The sequence below is a fragment of the Lethenteron reissneri genome, chromosome 19 (assembly GCF_015708825.2).
Source record: "Lethenteron reissneri isolate LAM-NWPU_2019-01 chromosome 19, ASM1570882v1, whole genome shotgun sequence".
Taxonomy (NCBI): domain Eukaryota; kingdom Metazoa; phylum Chordata; class Hyperoartia; order Petromyzontiformes; family Petromyzontidae; genus Lethenteron; species Lethenteron reissneri.
The window spans coordinates 13,562,172-13,574,561 of record NC_083797.1 but is presented as its reverse complement, the minus strand read 5'-3'; the positions used below and the strand labels follow the sequence as shown (position 1 = coordinate 13,574,561).

At 46.1% G+C, this 12,390-nt stretch overlaps 4 non-coding genes across 4 annotated transcripts; all 4 read right to left on the bottom strand.

Annotated features, from left to right (window-relative positions):
- Window positions 1-869: 869 nt before the first annotated feature.
- On the bottom strand, window positions 870-940 carry TRNAG-GCC (transfer RNA glycine (anticodon GCC)). Its single transcript has one exon. It is a non-coding gene; the product is annotated as a tRNA-Gly (tRNA).
- A 2,737-nt stretch (window positions 941-3,677) lies between these two features.
- On the bottom strand, window positions 3,678-3,748 carry TRNAV-GAC (transfer RNA valine (anticodon GAC)). Its single transcript has one exon. It is a non-coding gene; the product is annotated as a tRNA-Val (tRNA).
- Window positions 3,749-4,458: 710 nt separating this feature from the next.
- Window positions 4,459-4,529, bottom strand: TRNAG-GCC (transfer RNA glycine (anticodon GCC)). The gene has a single exon. It is a non-coding gene; the product is annotated as a tRNA-Gly (tRNA).
- Window positions 4,530-7,646: 3,117 nt separating this feature from the next.
- On the bottom strand, window positions 7,647-7,717 carry TRNAG-GCC (transfer RNA glycine (anticodon GCC)). The gene has a single exon. It is a non-coding gene; the product is annotated as a tRNA-Gly (tRNA).
- Between the last annotated feature and the right edge of the window lie 4,673 nt (window positions 7,718-12,390).

Below are 12,390 nucleotides of genomic sequence, written 5' to 3'. Positions count from 1 at the left end.
TTTTCATCACGATCTGCAGATGATGGTGGGTTCTTTTTTATATTCGCTACAAATTTGCAGTTTATTGTTGTTTAGTTGGATAAAAGTGCATCGGCCGGGAATCGAACCCGGGCCGATCCGCGTGGCAGGCGAGAATTCTACCACTGAACCACCGATGCCTCGTGTGCCCGGTGTGATTTTACGTGAGATGCATGAATACTGATCTTCTTTCAGTAGCGTGTGAGTGAGACTTTTCTGTGTTTCTTATGCTCCTGACTTTCCCATTTTTCTTGAATATCCGAAGATGGACTAAATTGATGATATGCAAGTTATTGGGATGTTTTTAAAATATTTATTCACCTGTTATAAAGATTTGGTAGAACCACTTTCCGCAAGATAAATCCTTCGTCACTACTCGTTTCCAATACTAGTTATTGCATTTTGTTGTCAAAATTACTGCGACCTGATTTCCGCAGCTGAAAGTGACCTCACCGTGTTTGTTTCTGCAAGTATACAAGGGAATGAATTTGAAGCGATTAACCTTCTTCATTGACATGTAAAGTCATTTTTCTGAAACCACTCCACGTGCATTTTAATCGGTTATAATGTTGCTTATCTGGATAAAAGTGCATTGGCCAGGAATCGATCTCAGGTCTCCCACGTGGCAGTCCAGAATTCTACCACTGAATCACCTATACCACATTCCACTCGAATTTTTTTTACGTGAGATGCATTAATACTCTTCTTTTTTCATTCCTCCAAAATTGCGTGTTCTCTGTGTATATAGAATCTGACTTTTTAATTTTTTCATCACGATCTGCAGATGATGGTGGGTTCTTTTTTATATTCGCTACAAATTTGCAGTTTATTGTTGTTTAGTTGGATAAAAGTGCATCGGCCGGGAATCGAACCCGGGCCTCCCGCGTGGCAGGCGAGAATTCTACCACTGAACCACCGATGCCTCGTGTGCCTGGTGTGATTTTACGTGAGATCCATGAATACTGAACTTCTTTCAGTCGCGTGTGAGACTTTTCAGTGTTTCTTAGGCTCCTGACTTTCCCATTTTTCTTGAATATCCGAAAATGGACTAAATTGATGATATGCAAGTTATTGGGATGTTGTTAAAATATGTATTCACCTGTTATAAAGATTTGGTAGAACCGCTTTCCGCAAGATAAATCCTTCGTCACTACTCGTTTCCAATACTAGTTATTGCATTTTGTTGTCAAAATAACTGCGACCTGATTTCCGCAGCTGAAAGTGACCTCACGGTGTTTGTTTCTGCAAGTATACAAGGGAATGAAGTTGAAGCGATTAATCTTCTTCATTGACATGTAAAGTCATTTTCCTGAAACCACTCCACGTGCATTTTAATCGGTTATAATGTTGCTTATCTGGATAAAAGTGCGTTGGCCAGGAATCGATCTCAGGTCTCCCACGTGGAAGTCCAGAATTCTACCACTGAATCACCTATACCACATTCCACTCGAAGTTTTTTTACGTGAGATGCATTAATACTCTTCTTTTTTCATTCCGCCAAAATTGCGTGTTCTCTGTGTTTATAGAATCTGACTTTTTAATTTTTTCATCACGATCTGCAGATGATGGTGGGTTCTTTTTAATATTCGCTACAAATTTGCAGTTTATGGTTGTTTAGTTGGATAAAAGTGCATCGGCCGGGAATCGAACCCGGGCCTCCCGCGTGGCAGGCGAGAATTCTACCACTGAACCACCGAACCACCGATGCCTCGTGTGCCCGGTGTGATTTTACGTGAGATGCATGAATACTGAACTTCTTTCAGTCGCGTGTGAGACTTCTGTGTTTCTTAGGCTCCTGACTTTACCATTTTTCTTGAATATCCGAAGATGGACTAAATTGATGATATGCAAGTTATTGGGATGATGTCAAAATATTTCTTCACCTGTTATAAAGATTTGGTATAACCGCTTTCCGCAAGAGAAATCCTTCGTCACTACTCGTTTCCAATACTAGTTTTTGCATTTCGTTGTCACAATTACTGCGAACTGATTTCTGCAGCGGAAAGTGACCTCACCGTCTTTTTTTCTGCAAGTATACAAGGGAATGCATTTGATGCGATTAATATTCTTCATTGACATGGAAAGTTATCTTCTTGAAACCACTCCACGTGCATTTTTATCGGTTATGATGTTGCTTATCTGGATATTAGTGCTTTGGCCAGGAATCGATCCCAGGTCTTCCACGTGGCAGTCCAGAATTCTTCCACTGAATCACCTATACCACATTCCACTCGAATTTTTTTACGTGAGATGCATGATGCATGAATACTATTCTTTTTTCCATCGTCCAAAATTGCGTTTTCTCTGTGTATATAGAATCTGATTTTAAATTTTTTCATCACGATCGGCAGATGATGGTGGGTTCTTTTTATATTCGCTACAAATTTGCAGTTTATTGTTGTTTAGTTGGATAAAAGTGCATCGGCCGGGAATCGAACCCGGGCCTCCCGCGTGGCAGGCGAGAATTTTACCACTGAACCACCGATGCCTCGTGTGCCTGGTGTGATTTTACGTGAGATGCATGAATACTGAACTTCTTTCAGTCGCGTGTGAGACTTTTCTGTGTTTCTTAGGCTCCTGACTTTCCCATTTTTCATGAATATCCGAAGATGAAGATGGACTAAATTAATTATATGCAAGTTATTGGGATGATGTTAAAATATTTCATCACTTGTTATAAAAATTTGGTAGAACCGCTTTCCGCAAGAGAAATCCTTCGTCACTACTCGTTTCCAATACTAGTTATTGCATTTCGTTGTCAAAATAACTGCGACCTGATTTCTGCAGCTGAATGTGACCTCACAGTGTTTGTTTCTGAAAATATAAAAGGGAATGAATTTTATGCGATTAATATTCTTCATTGACATGGATAGTCATTTTCCTGAAACCACTCCACGTGCATTTTAATCTGTTATAATGTTGCTTATCTGGATAAAAGTGCATTGGCCAGGAATCGATTTCAGGTCTCCCACGTGGCAGTCCAGAATTCTACCACTGAATCACCTATACCACATTCCACTCGAATTATTTTTTTACGTGAGATGTATGAATACTCTTCTTATTTCATTCCACCAAAATTGCGTTTTCTCTGTGTATATAGAATCTGACTTTTTACTTTTTTCATCACGATCTGCAGATGATGGTGGGTTCTTTTTTAAATCCTTTATATTAAGTTCGCTTGCTTGCGTGCGTGCTTGCTTGCTTACAACCGTGCAAATCTTTCGGTTGTTTTTAACCCACTTCCCGTGATCCAATCGAGCTGACATTTTCCACACAGACTCGTTGTGCCAGACAATTAATGTTCGTGAAAAAAAATTCCCAAAAATTTACACTTCTTAGGCAAAAAATAAAATATTTTACATATATTCAAAAGAACTCATTCTTGGCTTTGGCTGAACGTCACAGTATAAGAGCCCAGAGCGTAACCACTCCACAGGCCGTGGCGGAGTAGCGCAGTTGGTAGCTCCCTCGCTTCCCATGCCAAAGGTCGCGGGATCGATCCCCACGTCCTCCACAGGCGATTTTATTTTAAAATCCTTTATATTAAGTTCGCTGCCACGCATATAAAGGATTTATAGTGAAAAACTTTGTTTTTACGGGTTATACTTATTATATTCTCTACAAATTTGCAGTTTATTGTTGTTTAGTTGGATAAAAGTTGCATCGGCCGGGAATCGAACCCGTGCCTCCCGCGTGTCAGGCGAGAATTCTACCACTGAACCACCGATGCCTCGTGTGCCTGGTGTGATTTTACGTGAGATGCATGAATACTGTACTTCTTTCAGTAGCGTGGAGGTGAGACTTTTCTGTGTTTCTTCGGCTCCTGACTTTCCCATTTTTCTTGAATATCCGAAGATGAAGATGGACTAAATTGATTATATGCAAGTTATTGGGATGTTGTTAAAATATTTCTTCACCTGTTATAAAGATTTGGTAGAACCGCTTTCCGCAAGAGAAATCCTTCGTCACTACTCGTTTCCAATACTAGTTATTGCATTTTGTTGTCAAAATAACTGCGACCTGATTTCCGCAGCTGAAAGTGACCTCACCGTGTTTGTTTCTGCAAGTATACAAGGGAATGAATTTGAAGCGATTGATCTTCTTCATTGACATGTAAAGTCATTTTTCTGAAACCACTCCACGTGCATTTTAATCGGTTATGATGTTTCTTATCTGAATTAAAGTGCATTGGCCAGGAATCGATCTCAGGTCTCCCACGTTGCAGTTTAGAATTCTACCACAGAATCACCTATACCACATTCCACTCGAATTGTTTTTTACGTGAGATGCATTAATACTCTTCTTTTTTCATTCCTCCAAAATTGCGTTTTCTCTGTGTATATAGAATCTGACTTTTTAAATTTTTCATCACGATCTGCAGATGATTGTGGGTTCTTTTTTATATTCGCTACAAATTTGCAATTTATTGTTGTATAGAAGTGCATCGGCCGGGAATCGAACCCGGGCCTCCCGCGTGGCAGGCGAGAATTCTACCACTGAACCACCGATGCCTCGTGTGCCTGGTGTGATTTTACGTGAGATGCATGAATACTGAACTTCTTTCAGTCGCGTGTGAGACTTTTCTGTGTTTCTTAGGCTCCTGACTTTCCCATTTTTCTTGAATATCCGAAGATGAAGATGGACTAAATTGATTATATGCAAGTTATTGTGATGATGTTAAAATATTTCTTCACCTGTTATAAAGATTTGGTATAACCGCTTTCCGCAAGAGAAATCCTTCGTCACTACTCGTTTCCAATACTAGTTATTGCATTTCGTTGTCAAAATTACTGCGACCTGATTTCCGCAGCTGAAAGTGACCTCACCGTGTTTTTTTCTGCAAGTATACAAGGGAATGCATTTGATGCGATTAATATTCTTCATTGACATAGAAAGTCATTTTCTTGAAACCACTCCACGTGCATTTTAATCGGTTATGATGTTGCTTATCTGGATATTAGTGCTTTGGCCAGGAATCGATCCCAGGTCTTCCACGTGGCAGTCCAGAATTCTTCCACTGAATCACCTATACCACATTTCACTCGAATTTTTTTACGTCAGATGCATGATGCATGAATACTCTTCTTTTTTCCATCGTCCAAAATTGCGTTTTCTCTGTGTATATAGAATCTGACTATTTAATTTTTTCATCACGATCTGCAGATGATGGTGGGTTCTTTTTTATATTCGCTACAAATTTGCAGTTTATTGTTGTTTAGTTGGATAAAAGTGCATCGGCCGGGAATCGAACCCCGGCCTCCCGCGTGGCAGGCGAGAATTCTACCACTGAACCACCGATGCCTCGTGTGCCTGGTGTGATTTTACGTGAGATGCATGAATACTGATCTTCTTTCAGTAGCGTGTGAGACTTTTCTGTGTTTCTTAGGCTCCTGACTTTCCCATTTTTCATGAATATCCGAAGATGAAGATGGACTAAATTGATGATATGCAAGTTATTGGGATGTTGTTAAAATATTTATTCACCTGTTATAAAGATTTGGTAGAACCGCTTTCCGCAAGATAAATCCTTCGTCACTACTCGTTTCCAATACTAGTTATTGCATTTTGTTGTCAAAATAACTGCGACCTGATTTCCGCAGCTGAAAGTGACCTCACCGTGTTTGTTTCTGCAAGTATACAAGGGAATGAATTTGAAGCGATTGATCTTCTTCATTGACATGTAAAGTCATTTTCCTGAAACCACTCCACGTGCATTTTAATCGGTTATGATGTTGCTTATCTGAATAAAAGTGCATTGGCCAGGAATCGATCTCAGGTCTCCCACGTTGCAGTTTAGAATTCTACCACAGAATCACCTATACCACATTCCACTCGAATTGTTTTTTACGTGAGATGCATTAATACTCTTCTTTTTTCATTCCTCCAAAATTGCGTTTTCTCTGTGTATATAGAATCTGACTTTTTAAATTTTTCATCACGATCTGCAGATGATTGTGGGTTCTTTTTTATATTCGCTACAAATTTGCAGTTTATCTATATATATAAAATCGTGAATGTCTGTCTGTCCGTCTGTGTGTGTGTGTGGATTTCGGACCATAAGCACTTTCATTGGACGGCGGTTGCCCCTGGCAACGGATAGCAACGCCTTCGCCGCTTTCATTGGACCTGGCAACGGCTAGCGACGCCTTCGCCAAGGGCTGCAGTTTCATTGGACGGCGGTTGCCCCTGCCAACGGCTAGCCACGCCTTCGCCACTTTCATAGGCTCCGTAAATAATTAAATAATAGCCATTACACAGTGTTGTTGGAGCGCTGAGGGGGGGGAAGGCACGCCACCCGTACCCTGCCTCTGCCGGGTGGACAATTTAGGCGAGGCCGCAGGCTCTGCACGCTACTAGGCCTCGACACCCACCACGCCACTCTGAGGTAAATTCCGCAAAGTTTGTCCTACTCTTCACTCCACCCCCACCACAATGTGTGCAATTTATATTACTTTTAAACCCAACGCGCCAACAATTGATTACTTAAATGTTCACTGTACAAATAGTCACTAAGCTGGGTCAGCGTACTGCCAGTCTATCATGTACACTCTAGCCTGCTTATGAAGCTGACTGCGTGTACTGGCAGTCTATAATGTGGACTGTAGCCTGGTTATTATAATCGATTCTTTATATGTTCTTTGTACAAATAGTCATTAAGCTGGTTGAGCGACCCCAGTTCGATTCAAACTCACGCCCACCACCGCTGACGATTATTTGAAACGGACCTGGCCCTCCCCTAGGTCCACTCAGCCTCAAACGCGTAATTGCTGTCGTGTGTGAACATCGTCACTGGGGAGACAAAGGCGGACGGGCATCGTGGATCCAAGTCCCGGGCGAAGCCGGGTCTTTTGTGTATGTGTGTATGTGTTTATGTGTATCTCTGTGTGTCTGTATGTATGTGTGTGTATGTGTTTGTGGGTTTTTTCTATGTCTTTATGTGTATGTCTGCGTGTCTGTATGTATGTGTGTATGTACGTGTGTGCATGTGCTTGGGTGTATGTATGTGTGTGTCTATGTATGTGTGTATGTGTTTCTGTGTGTCTGCATGTATGTGTGTATATTGTGTATGTGTTTGTATGAGTTTGTGTCTTTACGCTCGCATTACACAAATGTGTTGCAGGTCTAAGGCGTTCCTTGCGCAGCATTGCCGCTTTATTATTTCAGTCGTTTACTGCCCTATGCACCCTCAAAGTCGTGTGTGTCTGCAGCAAGCGCGTGTATGTGTACCTATGGACGCGCGCGCGTGTGTTGTGTAGGGGAAACGGTAGTGTAGTGCTTAGCGTGCTGCCTGTGTCTGTGTGTGTGTGCGTGTGTGGTGTGTGGTGTGTGGTAGTGTAGTGGTTAGCGTGCGTCTCTATCTGTGTGTGTCTGTGCGTGTGTGGTGTGTGAGGAGCGGTGGGTGTAGTGCTTAACGCTACGCTGCGCTACCAACCCGGCGAACCCAGTTCCATTCCCGCTCACGGCCACCACCGGTGACGATTATTTGAACCTCCCCTAGGTCGACTCTGCCTCAAACGAGTAACTGCTGTAGCGTATTAACATCGCCACTGGGGAGACAAAGGCGGCCGGCCGTGGTGGATACAAGTCCCGGGCGAAGCCGGGTAGTACAGCTAGTTGTTGTATAGAAGTGCATCGGCCGGGAATCGAACCCGGGCCTCCCGCGTGGCAGGCGAGAATTCTACCACTGAACCACCGATGCCTCGTGTGCCTGGTGTGATTTTACGTGAGATGCATGAATACTGATCTTCTTTCAGTAGCGTGTGAGACTTTTCTGTGTTTCTTAGGCTCCTGACTTTCCCATTTTTCATGAATATCCGAAGATGAAGATGGACTAAATTGATGATATGCAAGTTATTGGGATGTTGTTAAAATATTTATTCACCTGTTATAAAGATTTGGTAGAACCGCTTTCCGCAAGATAAATCCTTCGTCACTACTCGTTTCCAATACTAGTTATTGCATTTTGTTGTCAAAATAACTGCGACCTGATTTCCGCAGCTGAAAGTGACCTCACCGTGTTTGTTTCTGCAAGTATACAAGGGAATGAATTTGAAGCGATTGATCTTCTTCATTGACATGTAAAGTCATTTTCCTGAAACCACTCCACGTGCATTTTAATCGGTTATGATGTTGCTTATCTGAATAAAAGTGCATTGGCCAGGAATCGATCTCAGGTCTCCCACGTTGCAGTTTAGAATTCTACCACAGAATCACCTATACCACATTCCACTCGAATTGTTTTTTACGTGAGATGCATTAATACTCTTCTTTTTTCATTCCTCCAAAATTGCGTTTTCTCTGTGTATATAGAATCTGACTTTTTAAATTTTTCATCACGATCTGCAGATGATTGTGGGTTCTTTTTTATATTCGCTACAAATTTGCAGTTTATCTATATATATAAAATCGTGAATGTCTGTCTGTCCGTCTGTGTGTGTGTGTGTGTGGATTTCGGACCATAAGCACTTTCATTGGACGGCGGTTGCCCCTGGCAACGGATAGCAACGCCTTCGCCGCTTTCATTGGACCTGGCAACGGCTAGCGACGCCTTCGCCAAGGGCTGCAGTTTCATTGGACGGCGGTTGCCCCTGCCAACGGCTAGCCACGCCTTCGCCACTTTCATAGGCTCCGTAAATAATTAAATAATAGCCATTACACAGTGTTGTTGGAGCGCTGAGGGGGGGGAAGGCACGCCACCCGTACCCTGCCTCTGCCGGGTGGACAATTTAGGCGAGGCCGCAGGCTCTGCACGCTACTAGGCCTCGACACCCACCACGCCACTCTGAGGTAAATTCCGCAAAGTTTGTCCTACTCTTCACTCCACCCCCACCACAATGTGTGCAATTTATATTACTTTTAAACCCAACGCGCCAACAATTGATTACTTAAATGTTCACTGTACAAATAGTCACTAAGCTGGGTCAGCGTACTGCCACTCTATCATGTACACTCTAGCCTGCTTATGAAGCTGACTGCGTGTACTGGCAGTCTATAATGTGGACTGTAGCCTGGTTATTATAATCGATTCTTTATATGTTCTTTGTACAAATAGTCATTAAGCTGGTTGAGCGACCCCAGTTCCATTCAAACTCACGCCCACCACCGCTGACGATTATTTGAAACGGACCTGGCCCTCCCCTAGGTCCACTCAGCCTCAAACGCGTAATTGCTGTCGTGTGTGAACATCGTCACTGGGGAGACAAAGGCGGACGGGCATCGTGGATCCAAGTCCCGGGCGAAGCCGGGTCTTTTGTGTATGTGTGTATGTGTTTATGTGTATCTCTGTGTGTCTGTATGTATGTGTGTATGTATGTGTATGTGTTTGTGGGTTTTTTTCTATGTCTTTATGTGTATGTCTGCGTGTCTGTATGTATGTGTGTATGTACGTGTGTGCATGTGCTTGGGTGTATGTGTAATAAAAGGACTCGAACACTTCTTTCTGTCTTCGTGTCTTTATTCAGGTTCACGTCTTTACCCACACGGCACTCTGTTATAACTCCTGTATTTGTAGCCCCCGGCTATTCACTGCTATTATAGCTTCCTCACCCCTCTGACTCTCTGCTTCATCTACTGTAACCTCCTCCCTGCAGACTTGCTGCTACCCCTATGTGCAGACCCTCTGGCTGTCACTGTATGCAGACCCGCTGCCCACTCTCTCTGTGCAGCCCCGCTGCTGACTGCAGCCTCCTCGCTGCTTCGGGTCGGTCACCGCTGGCCAACGGTGCCGATCCTCGCTCCCCCCGTGTTCGTGGCGATCTCGCCACACCCCGCTTCGCCCTTCGTGGCCTTCCTCTGTTCCTGGTTCCCCGTCACTCCCCCTGCTCTTCCGGTTCCCCTCCTTCTATACTCAACCCCTCTCCCCCCACGTGACCTAACTCCTCCCCCCCTGACGGCACCTCAGAAGGGCCGTTTACAACCGCATTACATCACCCTCCCCCCTAAAGAAAATCCAGCCGACCTCGGCTGAATTGCAACCTGAAAAGCAATGCGGGTGTAAAGGGCCAACACGCAAAAAGACACGAAGCATTGAAGAACATTATAACAATAACACAACACAACACAATCTAACGAAACGTGAGGGATTTCGAGCGAGTACGGGTAGCCGGGCCGTCCCGGACGGTCGGCGGCCCACCCGCCGAGCGGGAACGTGGAAGGGTTTTAGGGGCGACGGGCGCAAGTTCTTCCGTCGCCATTGGAGGCCCGCCACTGTCCCGCTCGCGTCCAGAAACATCCCGTACTCGCGTCCGCGGAGGGATAGGAAGAGCTGCAGGTCCCGTGGGTTCTGCGGCTCCGGTCGGCGTCCCACAAGCGGAAGGTCCTCCTCCCTGCGCTGTCACGGCCGGCTTGTCTGTGAAGGGTACGACAGGCGCTCTCGCAAGGTCAGCAGACACAGGCAAGGGCGAGTCGGCAGCAACAGACCCCGGCAAGGCAACTTGGGGAGATGACGCATCCGGCCGTGGGGCAATGTATGGCTTCAACCGGGACGTGTGCACGAACCAACGCCGTGCACCAACCTGAACACGCGCCGACTGTGGGTTGGGAACCTCAATGAGGCGGACCGGACCCTGCCAAGGTCGATGTAATTTAGGAGATGTACCTGGCCGCACCTGTGGGCAATGAAGCCAGGCCAGGTCCCCCTTTTTCCAGGGACACTCCCCCTTTGAACGTCGGGCACACCGCTCATTCCTGGCCTGAGCCTTGGCAGTAGCCATGCGGGCATTTTCCCTCGCCTCAGCGACACGCCGAACGTTGTCCTTAATATACTCAGGAAGAGGCTTAACAGGCCCCCTCGCACCGGTTCCCAACTGGTCATGAATCGGCGGCACGTTCTCACGGCCGTACATAAGGAAAAACGGCGAGTATCCAGTAGCCGCGTGCGGCGTCATGCGATACGCCGAAAGCACCCCAGGGATATGCAAATCCCAATCAGATTGGTTTTCCCCGACTGTATGGCACAGCATGGCGGACAGAGTCCGATTCAACCGTTCCACCATACCATCCGTTTGCGGGTGGTAGGGGGACGTCCGTATCTTTTTAGTTCCAAGAGCCGCACACACCTCCCCCAACAATTTAGACGAAAAGTTACGTCCCTGATCCGTAAGGAGCCTCTCCGGAGCCCCTTTGTCCATTACATACCCAAATAGAAAGGCGTCCGTGATAGACGCCGCTGACTGGTCAGGCAAGGGCCAGGCCATCGGCCAGCGAGAGAGGTACTCCACCCCCACCAGTAAATACTTATTCCCTTTAGCTGATGGCGGAAAGGGTCCCAAAATATCTAACGCCACCAACTCATTAACCCGAGATACTTTAATCGATTGTATCGGCGGAACATATGGATGTTTAGGCGGCTTACGGCGGGCACAATCGGGACACGCGCGAACGTGACCGACGACATCCGTCGTCATGCCGTGCCAATAATAGTCTCGTTGCAGCGTCAATAGGGTTTTCTGCACCCCCAGGTGTAAAAGTGTGTCACAGTGCAAAGATCGAATCAACTCATAGCGCAATGACGCAGGCACAACGAGACGCCAGTGTTCCTGTATCCCTTCCCTCCACATCAGTAACCCATCTCGGAGAGCAGTTTCCGAATTACCACCCGCACCGACTTCCTTACCCGCCTTCTCCGTTCGTTTCCGTAACGACACCAAAGAATCGTCCAACATTTGCTCCCGAATCCACACAGACCTTGGAAGACGCAAAATCCCGTCAGCCGGTCCCCCTTCAACCGGTCCCGGTGTAAGCGGAGGTTCGAGAACATCCACTGCCCGCGCGACAGGTTGAGGGGGGGGCTGAGCCGGTCCACACCTATGCGTCCCCGACGCACACGCACAAGGGGATTGTTGCGGCAACCTGGACAGTGCGTCCGCGTTAGCGTGACGCACACCCTTCCGATGGTGAATTTGGAAGGAGAATTCTTGCAACGTGTCCAGCCATCTCGCCAATTGTCCGGATGGCTGGTCCATCTTAAGAGCGTACTGCAAGGCCGCATGGTCCGTTCGGACAATAAACGACCGACCGTACAGATACGGTCGAAATTGGCGGAGAAAATACACAATAGCCAAAAGTTCCCTGCGAGTGACGCAGTAACGAGTTTCCGCGGGAGACAAAACCCGACTCCCGTACGCCACCACACGCTCAACACCACCTTTTGACTGGGACAACACCGCCCCAATCCCGGTGTCACTCGCATCAGTATCCAGAATGAAGGGATGTTCAAAATCCGGATAATCCAACGTCGGCGCAGTAGCCAGTAGGTCGCGCAGGCTCCGAAACGCCGCCTCCTCCGGCGGTCCCCACACAAATTTGTGCCCCTTCCCAGTAAGGAGATGCAAAGGCCTGGCGATAGTAGCGAAATTCGGAACAAACCTCCGG